At 41.1% G+C, this 15449-nt stretch overlaps 1 protein-coding gene across 2 annotated transcripts in view; it reads left to right on the forward strand.

The window, feature by feature from the left end:
* LOC145433173 (uncharacterized) overlaps positions 1–15449 on the forward strand; it is a 165919-nt gene that overhangs the window by 38482 nt on the left and 111988 nt on the right. The gene's annotated exons all lie outside the window — the stretch shown is intronic.

Raw genomic sequence — 15449 nt, forward strand, 5'->3', positions numbered from 1 at the left:
GCCGGGGTGGTTGCAGTAGAAGGCCGAAGAAAATATCCAATGAGTCGTATGCAAGAAGTAATAGTGACGGCAGTAGTGATAAAGAGTCGATAGTAAAGCGTCGATACCCCAGAAATTTTCACCGGTAAGTGAGTAACAGAATAAGCATAGCATCCAGACATCTTCAGATCCGCCACAGTTGTAATAAATAGGTCATGGTAAAGTGATAGCAGAACATTTCGTTGCCGCTAAATGAATGAAATGACCAGACCAGACTACCAGCAGAAATCCTTGTCAACAAATCAGCTATGTAATGTTCATCATCAATATCTGTAATTATGTCCATCTCACTCTTCGCATTTTGTCCATGATCGAATACAAGTAGTTCGGCCAATAATCAGTTTAGTATTCAATTCTTGCTTATACTATGTAGGCATGAGCAGGACTACAAGGAAAAGATACAATTAATGACCTATGGGTTTTCTTCGACATAGTTAAAAAAAGGATATCTTTTTCAGATTAAAAAAAGGATATCTTTTTCAGATGCTTAACAAATACTGCGGAATTTGCAAATTCCATAGTCGAGTTCATCTATAGTCCTTATATCTATAGTCCTTATAGCGTTGTTCAAAACTGTCAATTTATTTATTCAGAAATATTTTTCAAGGTTTACCTTTGAACTGCTCCAGCTTTAGAAGGCTGCCTCAATCTTGAATACAATAGCCTATGGAGTGAAAAGTGACAGACGTATAATTTTATCAGACAAGATATTTCATGTCCCATATTCTTTTATCATCTCATAACAAAGAATTGTCTATTTGGTGTGCTTCGCTTCATACAATGCTCTGTAAAATGCAGCTTTCCTACCAATGAATCGCTGAAAGGAAGATGGTTAGAAAGCATTGAAAGAAAAAACTGGGTTCCATCAAGATCGTCAGTCATCTGCTCCGATCATTTTCCGGAAAGTGCTATTTACCGTGTGGGCCAGTTGATATGGTTGAGGGAGAATGCGGTGCCAACAAGATTTCTGAACTTTCCGAAATATATAAGGTCAAAGGTACAGTAGACATTTACCAATTTACTCTTAAAGTTTGAGTTTCTATTAGTTATACCCTTACCCTAGCCTTTGTTGACGTGAAATTCGTGAATTTTAGACTTCCACAAACGGCAAGCGAGACTAGCAACACATCAAGATAAGAAACGTCATTGTAAAGCACAAACCGGTGAAGCAGTTCTCCACGACCACAGTTACTGTGCACGTACCTCTCCTCAAAAGCACATTCAACAGCAACGCCGTAGAGTGGTACAAATTGAAAAGAGGTTTCATGCTGCCAAAATGAGGACATGCCACCTGAGAAAAAAAGTGAAAACTCTGGATGAGGTCATTGCATCTCTAAAAAAAATATTTTGATCAGCGATTTGTGTGAAGAAGTAATGTCACAAAAATTCAGTCCTCTACCAAGTTAGCTGTTGCAGCGCATGAAGCTGCAAGCTGGTGGAAGAGAAGTCAAATACTCTACAAAACTGCAATCATTTGCGATGACGCTGCAGTATTATTCTGCTAAGGCATAGAATTTTGTGCGTCAAAATTTCAACTCGCTCTTCCCCATCCGAGTGTGATAAGACGCTGGTATGGAAACTTTCCTCTGAGCCTGGCTTTACTGGTATTGCGTTTTCTGCTATCAGAGGAAAAGTAAAGGCATCAACAACTATTGTAATATGCTCCATAATGATGGATGAACTGTCGATCCATCAAGGCAAGGTATATCGATCAATGTGTCTTCAAGTCAACAATTTCTCATATGGTAATTCATTTGTTTTGAACAGTGCCCCAAAACAACATCGTCGTAGGCCCCTCAGTGGGGTGGCCTTCCACGTCACTGTGCCGCGACAAAAAAGGAGGTCTATTAAATTGCAACTTCGATCGGAATCAGTTCGTTTATTGTACCTCGTTCGCAGATATTAATTAAGTCCTAACTTATCCCACATTTTACTTTCAGATCACCCTCAATTACGTCGAGGGCGACGTCAAGTCAATAACAATTGAGTAATTAATTTCTTTTTTATGTTATTTTAATAGAAAAATCATTCAAAACCTTACCTTGCGTTTCTCATAACTGAAGCTGGTGCTTCTGAAACGAAAGTTTAGGTACGAGGCAGTACAGCGCGGTATTTCGTGTGATCCCAGAAATAGTTGATCGAAAGCCAGGTTGGAATGCTTTGTCTAGCAGGGAAGGAAGGGATCAGGTGGAAATAGTTGATCCGTAAAACGCACTAGGTAGGAATGCGTCATCTAGCAGACAAGGAAAGGATGATAGGCAGCCACTACGGGATTCCTGCCTGATCTGCTATATTGACCTAGCTTTCCGTCGCACGCCATCTCTTTTTTGTCGCTTGACCTTATATAGTATCTTGGTTCTATAAGTTTTCATCCAGTGTACATGCCTCCTCTTTTCTTAGCCTAGGCCCAGGTGGGTGCAGATTACCTCAGGTCGTTGCGTTACCTTGCTATCTTTTCATCGACGATTATTCTGATAAAATCAATAACGATAATAAACTCTTAGAGCGCAGATTGCTGTAACCAACATAGCGTCGATTTCAGTGAGCACTAGGCAATTCTACCCCGATCTAAATAAAGACTCGTGCTTTCATCTTGTTTCTCTCATTCAATGATATAAATATATTATTTCTCTCATTTGATCACCTCTGCAGAAATCGCTAACCCATATTGCTACACATAACTCACATATTTTCACTTTCTAGGATTTATTTGGACTACTTTGACACAATGAATAAGTAGAACAGCAATTAGATGGTATAAATTTGATTGTAGCTGTGCCTTTGCCATGTCACATGATGCTGAAATTTCCTCCGTCAGTGGTATTCATTAGGGATGGTGTGAACGTGTGGTTCACGTTCGCGTTCTGTGTGTGAACCTCGGAAATTTAGAGGTTCACGTTCACAAACGCACCTCGGTAGGTTCTGCTCTGTGTACCTTTTGCATATATTACAATTCTCACTTCATTATAACTTATTTGTATGAAATTTATTGCATTTCAACTGCGGGTCACTTTATCCATGGCGCTGGCAGGATAAAAAAATCAATACCAAACGAGCATGTGCCTTGACAATCTCAAAAATTTTACTTGCTTTGTGACAAAAAATTGCTCGAAATATCCAGCTTTCCGTTTGTGAATATTTATCGACTCTCTGCTGGGTGCTTGACCCGCAATCACACAACATCAAGAGCGAAATACACTACATGTAGTCAGCGAATGATGCTTATTTATATCGTTGTCTGATGCAATAAATCTATCAGGCGTACGAGGTCAATCTTGACTTCATAAGTTTATTGAATAATAAAAACCAAATCCGTGCGATTGGGGTGTTGGCTACTGCTGTAGAACTTGCTAATGGGGTAATATCGGTAGCAAGTGTAGAAACACGTTTTACATTCTGCTCAATATCAACGTAGCAATACCCAGACGCCGAATACATTGTCCGGTCTGGCCTAAACCGTTAAGGCGTAAGCTTATATTCCTTTGCAAGTCCTCGTCGAAATTGTTGGCAAAACGACAGAAGATGTTGATTTTATGGGATTATTATATATCATTTGATTACCCCAGTTCATAGATTTGGCGACGCTTAAAACGTCAGTATGTAATTCAGCATTGTGGCATTATGTGCTAGGTATCGTGTACATTGATATAGGCCAGGGGTCGGGAACCTTTTTTGTCCGAAGAGCCATATTGGCCCTATTTTTCCATTTTACCTCCCAAAGAGTCATACATGTCAATCAACTGTTACGTCACAATTGAAAATTAGTGACCTCATGGTAGCACTAATTCAAACTCACTACATGGGATTCGTCGTGTGCGCCACATTTCCTCTGTAGAAACTCGTATGATGATCCTTTGAAATGCGAGCACTCATGACCACATGCGTAGATGGAGCCAAACATGGCCACTACAGAAGTATATAGGCCTATCCATCCAAAGCTGTGATACATCAGGGACGTGGGGTTATAGGGGAGGCAAGCGATGCAGTGTCTCGAATATTGTGAACTCGTCAATTATATTGGTATTTCTATTGATGTTCATGAATGACTAGATTTTGAACATTTTTCTCCCAAAATCAGACAATTTGCATATTTAATGTTCGAAAATAAAGCTCGAAACGACACGTAAGGCACATACGCACCAAGCATCACCATTGATAACGCAATTCATCGTTAATAGCTTAAAAATTATTTATTATTTATTAATATTATTTATTAATCGAATGTAGCTGTCACACAGATTCCGAAAATCTAAATAGTGATCGACTTCTCAATTCCCAAAGTATTCGGCGGTAACATATAACGTTGCGCTGCACGCCTACATTTTATCGCCGTACCACAGAGTTATAGCCTACTTAACAATCAAGAACGTGGATGTCTATGGCGTTCTTTGCAATTGTGAATGTCACGTCCACGGCACTTCAATTCGCGCCGTAGATCAGGAAGACAATGTGTATTTGAAAACTGCGTTGTCATATGGGCTTCGCCATGTCTGCTATTCTCTTTGATCAATCAACGTATCGCGCAATCCAAGATTTCGAGTCGGGCAAATCGAATTAGCGAGTGACATTGGTCGTCGGCACGACAGTAACTGTAATTGGAGGATTTCGATAAAAGGTGGTCCGAGCCCCTAAACCTGAAGACGGCATTGTATATACCTCTCAAAGACATGTTCATACTGCCACGAGAATAATTATTCTGGCCGTGATGAAAATTTACTAACAAGTCGCTGCAATATTGATCAATTCAGAACAAAAATATAAATATTTGGCAAAGAGCCATATCTTATACCCAAAGGAGCCATGATATATGGCTCGCGATCCATAGGTACCCGACCACTGATATAGGCGATCACTTCACTGACATATAGGGTTGGAATTAACAATATGACGTCACGAGGTTCACGTTCGCGTTCACACAGAACCTTTCAAAAAGGTTCGCGTTCACACGAACCTGAACCTTTCACAGGTTCACACCATCCCTAGTATTCATAGCCACCACGTAGCTGGCAGCAATAGCATTGACATAAGCGCCATTGTAGTGAGATTTCGAATCGAGGCCATAGGGTGATTCCGAGGCAGTCTCCGGTAATAACTTGAGGCTGGTGGTCATAGCTATATATGCTTTTAGTATCTGTAGATACAGTACCTGGAAGATAACAATAAAACTGGCATTATCCATTGCAATCATTTGATAGCTTGATTAATTATTTACACTTGAAATGTGCCTGTTTGTTGGTTTTCAACATTTGTAAGAATAGTAAATTACAGTGTGTGCTCGAGGACGCAGTACATAAAACTGAAGCTATAATGAGTAAAAAGACAACATCAGCAAGCTCCCTCAGGATTATTGGCATTATATCCAAATCAAATTGCCGTACACAGTACCTGAAACTGAAGCTGTAGGGATAAAGAAGACAACATCACCAAGCTCCCTCAGGATTAACGGTATCATATCCAAATCGAATTATCAATGCCATGACAATTGCCTTATCCCAGTAATTGTGAATACAGCACTCAAGGCCAGCAGAAGCATATGTTTATTTACCTGGATACAACGAGTTGAGCAATCTACATCAGGAAGACATTTGCAAATGAATACATACCCCAGCAAACACCCGATCTCCCACGGACTTACGGGTACGTCCACAATTGTGCCCAGTCGTCCCACGTCCCACTTTTAGTGACTGAGGACTTGCTCAGTAGGTCACAAATTGACGTCCAATTATGTAACTCCAAGAGACCCCCAGAGGAAGTAACTTTAAGAGTGCTCCTATGCCAGTCACCAATGACCATTCCAGTGGATGTCGTAATAGTGTGATGCCTGGATGCCACCAACACAGGAGTTGATTTGGATGTCCTTACTGGGAAATCGTTTCTATGAACTCAAATGTGCATTATTCTGCAGTCAATGCTGAATAAGTTGTGTTGAATACAGTCATGATACAAGTGAAATCTAGTGGAGTGAAGCCGTGAATGTTGATATGGTGTGACTTTCTCATCGCGTGGAACTTCACAAGCCCGGCTGTCGATCATTGCGGTCGCACAGTGCTAAAGAGGCTCGATATAATGTGCGATACAGAGACACAGTGGCTTATTTTATTGTGACATTACTGGGTCGAAAATGCCCACATCAGGGGCAAATACTCGTAATGCATGTGAAATATTCCGATATCAGAACTTGATAATCGTCATGATGGGATTGTGATGACTATTCCAATCACGGAACAACGCAGTAAGCAATCCTCTCGGCTATTTCGATAATGGAGTCGAACACATCTGTTGCTTCAGATTCATCCAACCATAAAACCAGAAGCCTGCCTTCTTCTATTTGGCGAGCATCGCGCATGCGCCGCGCGTGTAATTCAATTTGATCACCGTATGTAGCAATGGCGGAGGGACGAATTATCACAGTAATGGTTTAGTTCATAATAGGCCTTTTGCAGGACTTCGATCACGTGACTAGGTCGCATAGCAACCACAAATTGGGTAGCAAGCTACTTTCTCGCGCACCTGCTTCAGTGCTAAATATCGCATATTGTACTGTTGATTTCTGGTTGTAAACGTTTCGGAAATTTGTTGTAGAAGTCATCAGAGATTCACCTATGCTAGATGCCAATCCTGTACAAAGCATATAGAATGATATCGTCAGAATTACGCAGAAATCCGTCGTTAACGTAGCCGTATTTCGGATACAGTATATTATCGTTTTCGGGCTGTAAACGTTTTATATAAAACGCAAGTGTCATGGAAATGCGCAAGGATTCAAATATGTTTGATATCTTCGATTCATGAACTATGTAAACTCCTTGCGTCAAAATGATCGACATTGTAGCCGCTATATGGTAGTCAACTATGATTTTATGACACAAAATTCGACATTGCAGGACATTGACTGCGTGATATTTATTGCAGCATTAAGTTAGGTGTGGATAGTAAGTATACTATACTATAGTTGTACTGTAGTGGTATTTGATAATCATTGCAGCATTTTGATGATTGATATCGATTGCAATATATACAGGATACTGCTATTTTTAAGCCTAGAGACAATGACTGCCAGTGCCAGTACGTTGATGTGTTAGGAATTCATGCCATGTGCTACATACTATATATATATTAAACATCCTATGCTATTTCATGGCTTCTCAGTTGAACAATTCAAAATATTTAGACCTCTACACCTATATTACAAGTTATTGATCATTCTGTCATGCTGCCAAGTGCCACTACCCGAAGAAAAATGATCATCAGCTCCAATTGAGGGCGCAGCAAACTGTCCCGAGGCCTGGATTACTCGATTGATTGCCTGGATTGGATTACTTCACTCTTTGGCACAGTGCAAATATCTTGAGTTTCAAGACATGGCTATACCACATGTATACGAATTAATGATCTGATGGATTATCCCAAGAGAGCCGAACATAGGAAACTAAGAAATTGATGATGCCCTCGTCAAGAATTCAGCCTGGAGCCAATTATTATCACCACATAAAATTTGGTCATGCAGTAGAAGGCAGCGTGGTTTCATGCCAACAGAAAATGTCAGCAGATGATCTGGCCACTGACTAACTGTCCTGAACTTCTTTCCCGATGTTGATGTCTGCTTCGAAAATGATATTTCATTTGTGTACAGCAAGACAAGCGCTCTTCCGTAGATGCTATGAATCTGTCTAGACAAGTGGCTATGGAGGTAGATGAAAATACATAGGCATAAGAGTCTCGGCAGTTATTGAACTTGATAAGGTTAACATGCATTTTTCTTCGACTATTTCTTATGCTCTGGGTATCGAATGCACAAAAATTAATAAATATCACTTCTTTCCAAGTTTATTTGTAAATTCAATGAATCAAAGAATATCATAAGTTCAGAATATTACGGAGTCAATGCAAAAGAAACAATGTTCGTCGTCTTTAGAGGATGTTTCTGAGTTGGTTGAACCAATACACAGAGGGGGTCAGCAACGAAGTACTATTTTACCTGAGTACTAGCGTCATTATGAGTTTAGGCTACTTCCACTTCTACTTGACACTTTTTAGGTAGTACTTTTTTGTCAGTTTGGGGATTTTGTCAACTAGAAAGTAGCTTTGGCGCATGATTGCACCCCCTTCAAGCGTGAGGTTGTCATAACAACTGGGCAAAATAGCTCCAGTACCACGGTAACTAAATTAATTTTTGAAAATTGCACATATTTGTGGTGTCATCACCCTTTTGCGTTGATCAAGAAGATGCAACATGAAATGTTTACAGTTGTCACGTGGCATTAATTTCTAAAACTAAGGGACCCAACCAAATCTACTTCATGTAACGAATTTCTTGACCGCTTTTCAGAAATTCATTTCTACTTCCACTTGAAGTACTTTGGACATGTCCTGGAAGTAATTATTGCTACTTGTACTGGAGTATAAATTGAGGCATTACTTGTACTCGGTTCCCAACAATGACCACGTTGACCACCTCTGGGTATAGGATGACCGATCTTGTCACTGCGTTTGAGCTGTTCTAAGAGTTATTTGATAGTTACTTCCCTTAGTTCGCTAAATAGCGCACATATGTGACATCAACTATTTATCAAAATCGCGTGTGATTTGCCAAATCCACTTCAATCGCAGTCGTGAAGTAGTGCTAATAAGATCGGCATTGTATAAGGCAACAATAAAGTGCACTGCTTTGCTTAGTCTTGATGGCAGGTTCTCCCAAAAGATACTTCCGATGTGTTCAGCGGTTTTATAGCAGCACGCCCGATAGGGTTGGTGTTCATACCTTGCAAATGGGTAACAAATCTTGCAAATGGGTAACGATTTACCTTGCATATGGGAAACAAATCTTGCAAATGGGTAACGGTTTACCTTGCATATGGGAAACTATCTTGCAAATGGGCAAGGAATGATTTCACCTTGCAAATGACCAACAACGGTCGAAACACAAGGCATGGTGGGGTCATCCGCCCGGCGCCCACCAGTGGAGCAAGACCCAGATGGGTCCCCCCCCACAAATTCGGCGAAATCCAAATCCAAATTAAAAAATCCAGATGCTCATTCAAAACTGACGGCAATTGGTGCTACCATATGACCCCTCCCCACCACCACCACCACCAATTCGAATACATCCAAATCCAGATTTCCATCAAATCCAAATCTGAAAATCCACGTTTTTATCCAAAACTGACGTCAGATGTAGTTGGTGCTAGCATATATGCCCCCCACCAATTCAGCGAAATCCAACTCCAGTTTCTCATCACGATTTACATTGAAATCCATCAGTTATGCAAAGGCAAGGACTTACCTTGTAATAGACGATAAATCAACCAGTTATGCAAAGGCAAGGACTTACCTTGCAAATGGGTAAGGATTTACTTTACAAATGGGAAACAAATCTTGCAAATAGGAAAGGCTTTACCTTGCAAATGGGATACAGATCTTGCAAATGGGTAACGATTTACCTTGCATATGGGATACAAATCTTGCAAATGGGTAACGATTTACCTTGCATATGGGAAACAAATCTTGCAAATGGGTAACGATTTATCTTGCATATGGGAAACAAATCTTGCAAATGGGTAACGATTTACCTTGCATATGGGAAACAAATCTTGCAAATGGGTAACGATTTACCTTGCATATGGGAAACAAATCTTGCAAATGGGTAACGATTTATCTTGCATATGGGAAACAAATCTTGCAAATGGGAAAGGCTTTACCTTGCGAATGGGAAACATTATTGCAAATGGGAAAGGACTGATTTCACCTTGCAAATGACCAACAACGGTCGAAACACACGACATGGTGGGGTGATCCGCCCACCACTGCAGCAAGACCCAGATGGGTTCTTCCCCATATGACCCCTCCCCACCACCACTAGTGCGGTCAAAACTCACAACAGGTAGGGTCATCAGCCCATCAGTTGAGCGATACCCGGATTATCCCTGCTATCAAGCAATTATGCCTATACTTATGCTTACTTACTTTTCGCCATTTATAGTTTGTCAAACTAATAAATCTGCTAGATCACGACCAATCGATAAAGCCACCTGTATCGCCAGTTCTAGTTGCGCAATCTGAAAATCCAGTTGGGGGTGATACTTACAGACAAAACGAAAGTGACCAATGGCCATATGTATTCAGAATATACAGAATATACACTTATACAGTGTAGGAGGAACGAATAGGCCTAGCAAAAATCGTGGCAATGTTCGCAATAAAAAAATCCTTTTGGTTCAGATTTCCCAGGGCTGCAATCCGTGTGGGTCCATCTATTGCAATTGTTACACTGGACCTAGAAAAATTATTGGATTTATAGGTCAGTGTGAGCGACCGTTCCATCTGAATTGCTCCTCAAATAATATCTTAGAAATAGCAAAAGCATGTCATTGTACTGATCCGAAGACATATTTAGTCCACGCCGTTTTGATATATAAATATTGTCGTCGAATCTCTTAACGTATTGCTGTGTGTGTGAATAGCGTGTGAGGTAGGCCTATTTATTTTATTTGCCTCGATTTCAAGACTGCTCATTATGCACATGTAAACTAACCATTCACCTTGACCCTATTCTTGTCCCAGCATAAGAAGTTGAGACTATGTGTTTGTTTTGTTATGATTCAATTGATTGCAAAAGGCGGGGTAAAATGCATATATCCCCCTGATTTCAAATTATGCCCCCATTCATCGTATCCAGTGTAACTTGAAACTCCACATTAGCTCAATGACTTGGATCAAGATGAAGTTCTTAGGGATAGCAGGCCTGATGATGAGATTTTGAAATCGCAGATGATTGCTGCGCTGTAAACGAAAATGGTGTGTTTCGTAATTTGCACCCTAGTGGAGGGTGTGTTTTGAGTCATCACGCTTTTTGTGGTACTAAATTTGTCGAGCCAACTACACCCATTCCCATGCAAATTGTAATATATGAAAAAAGTTCACATGGCAGAACCTTCCAAGAATCGTGTGTGAACGCAAACCTCAAAATTTCTGAGGTTCACACACAGAACGCAAACGTGAACCTCGCGTTCATGCCACCCCTAACGTTATCGCCCTGGGGAATTGGTGCGTTGTGGGTTTCGATGATGGCTGCAATCTGGTACACCTGGTTCTGTTCCCGTAGCCCGCAGGTTTTGTGTAACCCGCGAGGTAATTCTAGAAATGAGTTATAAGATCAGGTAAAATTACAAGGCCAACCAAAATTTGATTTGCCTGACCGCGAAATTTGATGAGGACAAAAAGATGAGTTCCGACGCATTGGCGTGGAGGGGTCAGCCACATTTATCGCAGATCTTCGTATATGGCCATAAAGTATAATATTTCGCAGCAGATTTATTTGACTTGAAATTTTTCTTAGCATTTCGCATCATTTATTGTCGCTCGATCTCTTGAATTTAGTATTGAAGCCCTCCTGATAACGCGTAATTTACAGAATTGAGTCTAACTTATTGGCAATATGTCGTCCAACTTGCGACTTCGCTTCTGTGCTCGCAGCGTGATCGTCGGCGATGAAACTTTGCATAAAATGTTAACCGAAACCTTCGCTATTGCTATGTCTAAACGCCGAATAATCCTGTCCTTGCCAAATGAGCAATTCAAAGAGTGGTAACGTAAGTCACGTTTTCAACGTTACCTAATTCGGTTCGCTCCTATAGGACGACTAAAAAAGAGGTCATCAACATTCGATTGGCCCGCGCAATGGTTCTTAAATCTCGTGTGTCCCTTTGGCCTCCTCTGCTAGGGGGATGCCAGTGACAGAGCATACTCAAGCCACTGCAAAAACGTCAGGTATACTCAGTATCATAGACAGTGTCCAGGATTATCCTTGATCAGTGGATAATCTAAGAATTATCAAAGAAAAACTGAATTAACTCCACTTCTATGGCTTGGAATTGAGTCAAATTTGTTTTGCATAGTTTTTGAAGACAGCCCAACAATTTCATGGAGTTGGCGGACAAATTTGAAAAAGAATTTTTTTTTTGCATTTTTGGGCAAATTCAAAATTTCCAAACGGTACGAATGAATTCAAATTTGGTGTGCGTCTTTTTTCAAGGCAACCTAACGATTTAATCAAGTGAGCCAGCAAGATTCAGGAAAAAAAGATTAGTTTTGAACAGCTCTAATAGACACCCTAGATTCGGAGTCCTAAACCTGCAGCGTGGATCAGTATCTCTCAGGCTATCCGATAGTCGTCGAGCATATCCAATTGTCCACTTTCAAGTCGATATACAAACAATTTCTACTGAATCAATACTATAGTCAGCTCTCAACATTACCGGACCACGGCCTGATATATTAATCTCGCCTCGCAACACATGCCACCTCTTTTTGTCACCTGTTGAACTTTTATATTACCTACTTTTACTTTCCATTCGGTGCGCATGCCGGCTTTTCACATCGCATATGCCAGATGAGTGTCTGATTTCAAAGACTACTCCAAGTTGTTTCGACAGTTGTTTGGTTTTTGGGGTATTCATGGTGTTTGTCGACTATACTATATGGTCATTTACAGCAGGCCGATATTCTTCATTTTTGTTCCGTAACTGCCGACTTATAGCACGGCCCACTTTTAGGCTTTTTGTAAGACACGACTTACGCGGATGAGGTGGCGAGGAGGATCCTAGATAAACCACCAACACTTACCTATCGTAATTCTTAAGTCGACCTCCGCGATTTACCAACGAAAAACTCACATAACTCCGCTTCTATTGGTCGGAATTGACTCAAATTTGTTTTGCAACATCGTTGAAGACAGCTCAAACAATTTCATGGAGTTGACAGAAAAATTTGGAAAATTATTTTTTTAAATTTTCTTGTTTAAATTAAAAAATTCAATTGGATCTTCGGAGCCCTATACTTGTTAGAATTGAACCAAATTTGGTGCGCAGCGTTTTTTAGGGTAACCTGACGATTTAAGAGGTGACCAGCTTGAATCGGGAAAAAAAGTTATTTTTGAACAGCCCTACTGTCGGATGGCCGGCGGGATGATACTGTTTCACACGTGAATGTGGACTCTGGACATATGCTCGTCGACTGTCGGATGGCCGGCGGGATACGTGTTCCACACGTTCACACACACATGAGCATCGACGTAAAATACACATAATTATTGGTGTTATAATGATTGAAGGCGTCACAATTTTCTTTTACTCATCGTGGCGACAGGTGAGTAACAGAGGAAGGCACTGCCTCGCCTGAGCTCAAATCACTTGGATTGTTGTGTGTGCGTGTGTGTGTGTGTGTGTGTGGGGGGGGGGGGGTCATATGGTTGCACCAACTAACTGACTGACTAACTGACTAATTTAGTAATTAAGATTTGGATTTCGTCTAATTTGTGGAGAGGGACCAATCTGGCCGCTCCACCCTGTCGTGAATTCAGACTGTTCCTGGCCATTAGCAAGGTCAAATCAGTACTTGCTCATTTGCAAGGTAAAGCCTTTCCCATTTGCAAGATTTGTTTCCAATTTCCAAGTATGCGAAAAGTAAGTAAGCATAAGTAGACATAATTGCTTGATAGCAGGGATAATCCGGGTATCGCTCAACTGATGGGCTGATGACCCCACCTGTTGTGAGTTTTGACCGCACTATAGCATCTGGACACCATAACATCTGGATTTTTGAATTTGGATTTCGCCTAATTTGTGTGTATGGGGGGGGGGGGTGAACCCATCTCGGTCTTGCAGCAGTGTTGGGCGGATCAGCCCACCATGTCGTGTGTTTCGACCGTTGTTGGTCATTTGCAAGGTGAAATCAGTCCTTTCCCATTTCCAAGATTTGTTTCCCATTTGCAGGGTAAAACCCTTCCCAATTTGCAAGATTTGTTTCCCATATGTAAGGTAAATCGTTACCCATTTGCAATATTTGTTTCTCATATGCAAGGTAAATCGTTCCCCAATTGCAAGATTTGTTTCCCATTTGCAAGGTAAAGCCTTTCCCATTTGCAAGATTTGTTTCCCATATGCAAGGTGATCGTTACCCATTTGCAAGACTTGTTTCTCATATGCAAGGTAAATCGTTACCCATTTGCAAGATTTGTTTCCCATTTGCAAGGTATATTCGTGCTCATTTGCAAGATTTGTTTCCCATTTGCAAGGTAAATCCTTTCCTATTTGCAAGATTTCTTTCCCATTTGCAAGGTAAATCGTTACCCATTTGCAAGATTTCTTTTCCGAGCTAACGAGCGAGATAGTGTAATGGTTATGCGTCCGGCTTCTCGAGCGGTAGGTCGTGGGTTCGATCCCCGGCCGGGTCATACTAAAGACTCGAAAAATAGTATCCGCAGCTATCCTGCTAGGCGCTCAGCAATCACGGATAGCATGGAGGAGAAAAAAAACGGGGGCGCAGACTAGATGACCTCATGGGGCCGTATCGCAACTCCGTCGCCAAAGCATCTCGATGGTGCTGGCGAGAAAGAATATCATCTCTCTCTCTCTCTCCATTTGCAAGGTAAATTCTTTCCCATTCGCAAGATTCTTGCCCATATGCAAGGGCACACCTTGTTCATTTGCAAGGTAAATCGTTGGATTTCTGATGGATTTCAAGGTAAATCGTGATGAGAATCTGGACTTGGATTTCGCTGAATTGGTGGGGGCCATATGCTAGCACCAACTACATCTGTCGCTTCGACATCTTCCTGTCTTTTCATTGTATCGCATTTTTTGTGGTGTATATTGAACTGATAAAATTGCTAATAAACCAATGATGATGATGATGATGATGTGGATTTTCGGATTTGGATTTGATCGAAATCTGGATTTGGATCAATCCGAATTGGTGGTGGGGAGGGGTCATATGGCTGCACCAATTAACGTCCGTCAGTTTTCGATGAACATCTGGATTTTCGAATTTGGATTTGGATTTCGCTGAATTTGTGGGGGGTGAACCCATCTGGGTCTTGCTTCACTGGTTGGCGGATCACCCCACCATGTCGTGTGTTTCGACCGTGTTGTTGGTCATTTGCAAGGTGAAATCATTCCTTGCCCATTTGCAAGATTGTTTCCCATATGCAAGGTAAACCGTTACCCATTTGCAAGATTTGTTACCCATATGCAAGGTAAATCGTTACCCATTTGCAAGATTTCTTACCCATTTGCAAGGTGCGAGCACCAACCCTACTCAGCACGCCAGCACCCAAACCAGCAGACAGTACATCCTGATCCTTGCGGGTCCCGGCTGCTTCAGTCATATCGTCCATCCAAAATCAGGCTCCATAACAGACAAATAGTTCTGCTTGAACTAACAAATACTCTTACCAGAATATAAACCAATCGCTTTACTTCAAATGCATAAATTTAAGTACATATGATCAGAGTTGAGTACCGTAATACGACTACGTTACCGATGGATTTCTGCGTAATTCTGACGATATTATTCTAAATGCTTTGTACATGATTGACATCTAGCATAGGTGAATCTCTGATGACTTCTACAAC

Source organism: Botryllus schlosseri, chromosome 2, assembly GCF_051294905.1.
Source record: "Botryllus schlosseri isolate E-star chromosome 2, Bs_hap1, whole genome shotgun sequence".
Taxonomy (NCBI): domain Eukaryota; kingdom Metazoa; phylum Chordata; class Ascidiacea; order Stolidobranchia; family Styelidae; genus Botryllus; species Botryllus schlosseri.